Source organism: Belonocnema kinseyi, chromosome 8 (assembly GCF_010883055.1).
Source record: "Belonocnema kinseyi isolate 2016_QV_RU_SX_M_011 chromosome 8, B_treatae_v1, whole genome shotgun sequence".
In the NCBI taxonomy this organism is placed as follows: domain Eukaryota; kingdom Metazoa; phylum Arthropoda; class Insecta; order Hymenoptera; family Cynipidae; genus Belonocnema; species Belonocnema kinseyi.
In genome coordinates this window covers 64,950,133-64,958,990 of record NC_046664.1, presented here as the reverse complement: position 1 = coordinate 64,958,990, position 8,858 = coordinate 64,950,133, and the positions used below count along the sequence as shown (strand labels likewise).

The following is an 8,858-nucleotide window of genomic DNA, read 5'->3' as shown; positions in this document are numbered from 1 at the left end:
TTATTTATTAATTTCATTTCATTTTCAATTTTTAAATATTTTATGAAACAAATTATGTGTTTTAATGAACACAATGTAATTCCTTGTTTACTAATATCATATGTTATTTCATGTTCAAAAAATGAACCTTGTTAAAACGATGCAATTCTTATTTAATTCTAATGCTTTATCGCTTATTTTATTTCTTAAAAGATTTTCTGCAAATCTCATTAGCAGTTTTTGTTTTTAAAAAGATTATTTATAAAAATCTATTGTTTACAAAAATGAAGATTTTATAATCCTCAAATGAAATTTTGTATCCAAGAACGTATTGGTGAGATTTGCGGAGAATCTTTTCAGGAATGAAATAAGCCCTACATCATTAGGATTGAATAATGATTGCAACTTTGACCTAAAGTGAGAGAGAAAATCATTGAACTGTAAAAACTACTGTTAAATAAACAATGAAAACTGTAAAATATTTATTTTAAAGTTCACCTCAAGTTTAAAAAAAAACAGTTATAATTAACAATAAAATATTTTCCTCGATTTTATAAATAATTTTTAACAATTTTTATTTTTTAGCTTGAAATAACTTTAGTTCATGTTTATTTTGAAAACAAGTATAATTAAAACTCCCTTTTCCTCTTAAATCTTAGGCTAAATTTCATGAAAATAGTTATTACGAAAAAAAAATGTTTGAAATTAATTCATTAACATTAATTAAATTTTGTTGACTATGTGTAATTTTAGTTCGTTTTTTTAAACTTAAAATTTTTTGAAATTACCATTTTTTTAATTCTGCAAAATAAAAATAAATTGTCCTAATAATCTAGAGAATATTCTTTGACTTTCTAAAAACCTTTTCAAATTCATAAAAGCCTTCTCTTTTACAAAATTGTAAAAAATCTACATTTTTCTCCAAGTTTTTATGATTATCAAATTAAACATTTAAAAAAAATATTTTTAGCATATCTGAACGTTCTAAATGTCTTTTAAAATTTTTCCAATTTTTCTTAAAATATTTTAAAGACAAACAAATTTGCTTTCAGGACTACCAGATTATTTTTCGAAATTTTTTTGGAAATACTTTGAAATCTTTTAGAAAATTCATTTGATATTTTTCTGGGAATCTATAGAAAAAATTTGTATTATCTTGCAACCTTCCGTAATTTGAATCTAGCTTCCTGTTTCAAAATCTTCAATAATCTACACTGAAAAAATGGAATTTTTCACAAGTTTAAAAATAACTTGGAATTGTTTGAATAGTTAAAAATATTTATTAAGCATAATAGAATTTGTTGTAATTTTGATTCAATTTTCATTTAAAATCCCTTCTTCAATATAAAAGAAACATTAAAAATGTTAACAGGAATCTTGGGACAATTTTATTGTTCTCCTAAAACCTTTAAAAATTCTTAAAAGGCTTCTCATTTTTTGTTCTAAATCATCAAAAATGTACATTTTGTTTTAAATTTTTCGGAATCTTCTAAAGATTTAAATTATTTTCGATTCTTCTAAAAACTACTGAAACTTCTACAAATAAAAAAAAAATTAATCCGAAAAAATTGTTTTAAATCTTTCAGATTTTTTTTCGACATATTTTAAAATCTTAAAAACTTAAAATTAACCTTTTAAAATAATATCTGAATAATTTTGAATTTTCCCAAAGTCTTATTGTCCGTTTAATAGCAAAATTAAAATAATATATATAAAATTTAAAAAAGGTACTATAAAGTTATAAAAAATTTCAAAAATTTTATCCACGATAAGCTTGATTCTATTTATTACATTACAGTCAACAAAAACTGTAAAATAATTTATATCTTCATTAACAGACATAATTTAAACATTTGGAATTCAATTTACAGTTAAGGTGACGATGTGTACTAAAACAATTTTTTCAAGATTTCATGCAATTTTTGTTCCTAACAGGACATTTTACATTTTGTAATGTAATACTAGGAAGAAGTTATGTTTTCGTGACAGGTAAGGAAGACAATTATACAACAAATTTAGAACTTGCTACCGCTCTCGCTCTGCTCCCCTGAGAAACTGTGGGAGCCAGCAATTCTAGGAAGACTGAGAACGGGGTGACTGAACGCGAGAGTTTGGTGTACTTAAAATTTTGATCGATTATCAGTAATGAATTCTTCTTTGCATAAAACTACGTCGCATTCTTTACACATTAACATTGTTCTTTGTATTAATCCTTTCATTTTGCAGACTCGACATGTTTTAGAATTTTTAGTTTATTTTTTTTATCAAGTAATGAAGAAAACTTTTGTCCCAAAATTGCTTTAAAATGGATCAAAAGTGACAGGTTTATGATACGAGATCCATTAAACAGAACATAACCTCACAAAAGGAAAAATATAATTGAACAAAATTCCTTTGAGTGAAAGGATTGTTCAAACTTCATTTAATTTATATTTAATTGAAGGCGACGTTGTGTATTAAAACGAGTTTTCGCCAGTCTTCGTTCGATTTTTCTGTTTAAAAGGTCATTTCAGATTTTGCAATAGTAAAAAGGAGAAGTTATATTTTCGTAACAGGTAAGGAAGAAAATCGTACAAAAAAATTTAGAATTTCCTCATTTTTAATTCATTCCCTTTTTTAAAATATTACTCGGTTGGTCTTCCGAGTAATAAGTGGTGGAAGCATGCTTTTCATTTTATAATTAAAATACCTTTAATTTACCTTGTTATAGAAAAAATTTTTTCAGGGGGGTAAGAGCCGCCGGAAAGAATATTTAAAACCACTCCTAGTGTATGAAAAGCAGAAAATCGTCGAAATGACCGCCTTTATACAGTTTTTTTTCGAGTTAAAAATACGTTTAATTTACCTTGTTATAGAACAAGTTTTTTCAGGGGGGTAAGAGCCGCCGGAAAAAATATTTAAAATCACAAACTTTCGAATTTTTAAAAATAAACCTTCTAGAATTTTTTGCACTCTTTGTAATTCCTTTCAATTTTAAAAATAAATTAAAAATGCCATGTCATCTTTTAAAACATCCTCAAATATTTAAAATCTTTTAAAATTTCTAGATATTTCAAGAGATTTTGAAGGAATTGAAAAGTTGGAGAGAATGCGAAGAGACTCCAAGGAATTTTCAATTGATTACAGTTTAATATGAGATTTTAAAAGATTTGAAATATTTCAGTGTATTTTTAAAATTTTAAGATATTTTCAGGAGCTTTAAAAAATTTCAAGAGACTTTCGAAAATTTTAAATATTTGAGGAGGATGTTTTAAAAGATGTCAAGGTGGGGTGGTTTTAAATATTCTTTCCGGTGGCTCTTACCCCCCTGAAAATTTTTTTCTATAACAAGGTAAATTAAACGTATTTTTATCTCGAAAAAAACTGTATAAAGGCGTTCATTTTGACGGTTTTTTGATTTTCATAAACTAGGGGTGGTTTTAAATATTCTTTCCGGCGTTTCTTACCGCCCTAAAAAAAAATGTTCTATAACAAGGTAAATTAAAAGTATGTTTAACTAGAAAAAAACTGCATAAAGGCGGTCATTTCGACTATTTTCTGATTTTCACACACTAGGGGTGGTTCTAAATATTCTTTCTGGCAGCTCTTACCCCCCTGAAAAAATTTGTTCTATAGCAAGGTAAATTAAGCGTATTTTTAACTCGAAAAAAACTGCATAAAGGCGGTCATTTCGACGATTTTCTGATTTTGATACACTAGGGGTGGTTTTAAATATTCTTTCCGGCAGCTCTTACCCCCCTGAAAAAATTTGTTCTATAGCAAGGTAAATTAAGTGTATTTTTAACTCGAAAAAAAAACTGTATAAAGGCGGTCATTTCGACGATTTTCTGATTTTCATACACTAGGGGTGGTTTTAAATATTCTTTCCGGCAGTTCTTACCTCCCTGAAAAAACTCGTTCTATAACAATGTAAATTAAAAGTATTTTTAACTCGAAAAAAAAACTGTATAAAGGCGGTCATTTCGACGATTTTCTGATTTTCATACACTAAGGGTGGTTTTAAATATTCTTTCCGGCAGTTCTTATCCCCGTGAAAAAACTTGTTCTATAACAAGGTAAATTAACATTATCTTTTATTGGATAAAAAAGTGTATAAAGGCGGTCATACGGCACACTCTGTGTTGCCCCTATCTGCACTCACTTTTATGCTTAGCTAAACTAATTCCGCTAGGCTAATTTCAGAAAAAAAATATTTATTTTTTTTCATTTCGTTCATTTGAACGTTCGGAACTTCAGGTACATCTTTTTTAAAAGTTTATTTGATAATCTAACAAATCTAACGGAACTTATTAAAATTCTATTGATTAATATTTAACTAACTTTTCATTTTTCTCAACCGGCTCTAATTCTCTAACAACGAAAAGGTCAGCGAAGCAAGCAACCGAGCACGAACGACTAGCGTCCAGTGTGTCACATGGGTTTCAGTATTGTGAACAAATTTGAGGGTGGGGCCCCTGCCGCTCCCTAGAAAGTGCATAAAAAGTTTGGGAATCGCTGATCTATAGGTTTGACATCATGCATGATCCCGAATCAGATAATTATTATCTCAAAAGTCGATCATTCACTTCGGCCGATCAAGATGCTCTTGAATTCCGTATCATTTTTGTAGCATATCAAAATGACATTGATTTCGGTATCATTTTGAACACTTTTTTTCACTGTGTAGGAGCAGCAGCTCCACGATTCAGCAACCAAGTTTCCTTCATCACTTAATTTAAAAAATACAAATCCGAAAAGATGTGTCTGCAAAATGAAAGGAGTAATAAAAAGAACAATTTTCATGTGTGAAGAATGTGACGTACTTTTATGAAAAGAAGAATTCATTGCTCATCATAATCAATCCAAAATTTAACTACTTTAATACAAAATTATAACCTCAATAATTTAAAAAGAATTATGAATCAAAAAGTATCAAGTTATAAAGTTGTTTTATTATTTTCTTCCTTACCTGTTATGAAAACATAACTTCTTCCTACTACTACATCACAAAATTCAAAATGTCCTTTTAGGCAAAAAAATTGCACGAAATCTTGAAAAATTGCTTTAATGCACATCGCTACCTTAAATTAACTGTAAATTAAATACATTTTAAATATTTCTACCTCTCAAAAGTATTTTGTTCCATTTGACGTTTGTTTTTGCGATTACGTTCCACATTATGGTTTTCGTATCATAAATCTGTCACTTTTTATCCAATTTTAATGAATTTTGTGAGACATTCTTCAACTTCAATACTGATACTTCATTTCCAATACATTTAATTAATAATTTATTTATTATTTAGATAATATTTTATTCAGTTTGCCCATCCACTTTTTTAATAGACACGAGCTTGAAATTCTTGCACTAACACTCATGTACCTTGTATCGATGAGGTGGTCACGTGGTGTATATTGCAATGTGGAGATGCGCTGGGCCAGGCAAAGGGTTAAACAAGAAGAAAGAAAGTTTTACGAGAGCAGACATGTAAGATTTAACAAAAAATTGGTGTATGGAGAAAAATATGATGGAGGCTGTTAAATATATTCCTTGTGACCAAGAACAGATAAATAAAATAAATAGATTTTTGTCCGGTCCCCCTTAAAAACGCGCCATTTCATGCACTTAAAGTAAGTGTAATGTGGCCGCTTCCAGCCATGCGACGATCGCACATCCCATCTCCGATGCCATGCCGACGTGAAACTTTACGCCCGCTACATAAAATTCTAAGCTCGATGGAGAAAAATATATTTATCTTTTAAAAAATAACATCGCTGTACCTCAAATTATCTCTTCTGCTACGTAAGCTATTTCTTCATTTCACTTATACTTTAAAATTGTTAGGAACACAAAAAATCTTTTATCTGCTTCGCATGCTTGTTCTCAAGGAGGGCAAGACAAAAATTATAGTGTGTATCATAGACCGTGGGCTCACAAAGTAAATGGCAACGTGATACAGATAAGGACAATTTTCACCTGAGATGTTCGTCTGATGATGAGAAACGTAAAAATGGGTGCCTGACAATTTTGAGTAGATGCGTTTACCGGTGGCTAGCTGCCAAAGGTGCGAATTTTTGACAGATAACTAATGTGACTCGGATAGGGTTGAAAATTGGTGTACAGGTAGGGGCTGACATTAGAAATAATACCTGCGTATTACCAGACACTTACCTGGATGCTTAAGTGTTGCCAGGCGGCTTCGACGTCGCCGGACACTCTGGTGAAATTTCTTGAAATTGATTTTACGGGAAAAAGTTTGAAACAAAAGTTGGCCCACTCCCAGAGATTCATTTTTTCATGTTTTCGAAAATTATTAGAAGACAAAAGGTACTTTATTACAGGTATACTCCAAAATTAATACGAAGTATTCTATCAAAATGTTAATATTTACCAATTATTCGCATTTTCCCTTCTTTTTCCCATTTTTTCTATCACCTGCTGTATCTTTAGCAATTTAAAAGAAGGTGTGCTCAAAATTAGTACACGAATAGGATAAGTCTTGTACAACGAATTGGCGTCAGCCACTTTCAGGTAACACAATAACTTATTCTGCTATAAATAATCATAATCAGAATGACGTGCTCAGCTTCTGATTATCGTAGAAAGTTGTAATAAAGGTGAATATGATTATCAAGATTAAACAAAAAAATCTCTTTACTTTAAAACAGCGATCCACAAACTAGTGCCGCCGGCCGATGAGGCTGCCGCCGGCAGGGGGATACCACCCCGGGCCGGGCAGCTAGGCAGGCTCCCCGCTGCGACCAGAAGGCTACTTTCCTCGACTTTCGTGTACATACCACGAATGACCGTTTCATTGTTATGAACTTGCAATAACTGAAATTCTCAATTAAGTTTTAATTGGCTGAATGAATTTCGTAATATAATTTAAAGATAATGAAAAAACAGTTTTTGAAAATCGGTTAATATCCGAACTAATAAATGAAATATTTACAAATCTTGTGAATGCAACAAAAGTGCGATAACTCTGAAGTTATTATCCGATCTTCTTCTACCTTTTTTTAACGTTTATTTGATAATCTACCAAATCTAACGGAACTTATTGAAATTCTATTGATTAATATTTAACCAACTTTTCATTTTTCTCAACCGGCTCTAATTCTCTAACAACGAAAACCAGCGATTCCCAAACTTTTTTTGCATTTTCTGGGGAGCGGCAGGGACCCCACCCTCAAATTTTTTCACAATACTGGAATCCAAGTTAGACACTGGACGCTAGTCGTTCGTGCTCGGTTGCTTCCTTCGCTGACCTTTTCGTTGTTAGAGAATTAGAGCTGGTTGAGAAAAATGAAAAGTTGGTTGAATATTAATCAATAGAATTTCAATAAGTTCCGTTAGATTTGTTAGATTATACAGCCACACAAAAAAAAAGTGTGCGGATCTGGTAACAAGACACACGTATTCCTATGGATATTGGGACGCTGAATTTAAATTCGATATCAAAAATCACCCATCACGTCATGGTTGAGCCATAACCTCAAAAAATGACGAAAAATCATGCAGTGAGGCAAATAAATTTCAAAATTATGCCAGTGATGCAAATTTTTACTTCAAGAACATGTCGACAACTGTGAAGGATCAACCCTTGCCTGATATCAACTTATTTAACATAACTTTACCCAACAGAACCTGACTTCACCTAACCTGAATTAACAGAAATTTATTGAACTACACGTAAAGCTCTGGAAGCATATTTTCCCAGTAGCAAATGTGCGCTACATCGAATGGGTCAACTCGAGCCTAACCTAGAAATAAATCTAACCTAGCCTAACCTAACCTAACCTCACGAAACACAATTAAACTGATTGTGTTGTCCCGTTGTGTTTGCGGTACCGTTTGAATCAACTTGGGATAACCTGCAAAGAGGTCAAACCTATCCTAACCTAAAAAAACCTGACCTAACCTAACTTAACTTCACGTAACACAATTAAACTCATTGTGTTCTCCCGTTGTGTTTGCGGTACCGTTTCATTCAGCTTCGACTTAACCTACATAGAGGTTTAACCTATCCTAACCTAACAAACCCTGACCTAACATAACCTAGCCGAATGAAATTCAACCACACGGGTAGCTATGTAAGCGTACGGTTCTCAGTCTTAAATGTGTGCTATATTTAATAGGTTAACTCGATCTTAACCTACAAATAAATCTAACTTAACAGAACCTAACGAAATTTTGCCCCCATTTTGCCCCCATTTCAATTAACCTGACAATGTTTGTATCAATTAAAATGTAGAACTGTAACTTAAAGATGCAAATGAATGAGATTTTTATTCAACATTTTTTTCTCTCTGCTTTTCTTAAACTTAAGGGATATATTTATACTATATGCAAGAACAGGGTTGCCATAAAATACTTCGTATTAATCTTGGAGTATATCTGTAATAGAGTACCTTTTGTCTTCTAATAATTTTATCAAAAAATGATATAACAATGTAAATATGCATTTCTAGGAGTGGGCCAACTTTTATTTCAAACTTTTTCTTGTAAAATCAATTTCAAGAAATTTCACCTGAATGTCCGGCGACTTCGAAGCCGCCTGGCAACACTTTTGCATCCAGGTAAGTGCCTGGAAATGCGCAGGTAGTATTTCTAATATCAGCCCCTACATGTACACCAATTTTCAACCTTGTCCGAGTCACATTAGTTTACTGTCAAAAATATGCACCTTTGGCAGGTCACCACCGGTAAACGCTTCCACTCACACCTGCCACGCACCCACTTTTACTTCCTCATCATCAGACGAACATCTCAGGTGAAAATTGGCCTCATCCGTATCACGTTGCCATTTATGTTGTGAGCCCACGGTCTATTAGGGGCTTACGGCTATTTTGCCTCGTGTGATTGCTCCTCTCGCTTTGCTTTGGTGGAAAATTCACACT

The 8,858-nt window shown here is 31.8% G+C and overlaps 2 protein-coding genes across 3 annotated transcripts in view; one reads left to right on the top strand and one right to left on the bottom strand.

The window, feature by feature from the left end:
- The window catches only part of LOC117178519, a 117,277-nt gene that overhangs the window by 49,859 nt on the left and 58,560 nt on the right, over nucleotides 1-8,858 (top strand). The gene's annotated exons all lie outside the window — the stretch shown is intronic.
- LOC117177775 (receptor-type guanylate cyclase Gyc76C-like) overlaps nucleotides 1-8,858 on the bottom strand; it is a 245,150-nt gene that overhangs the window by 208,329 nt on the left and 27,963 nt on the right. The gene's annotated exons all lie outside the window — the stretch shown is intronic.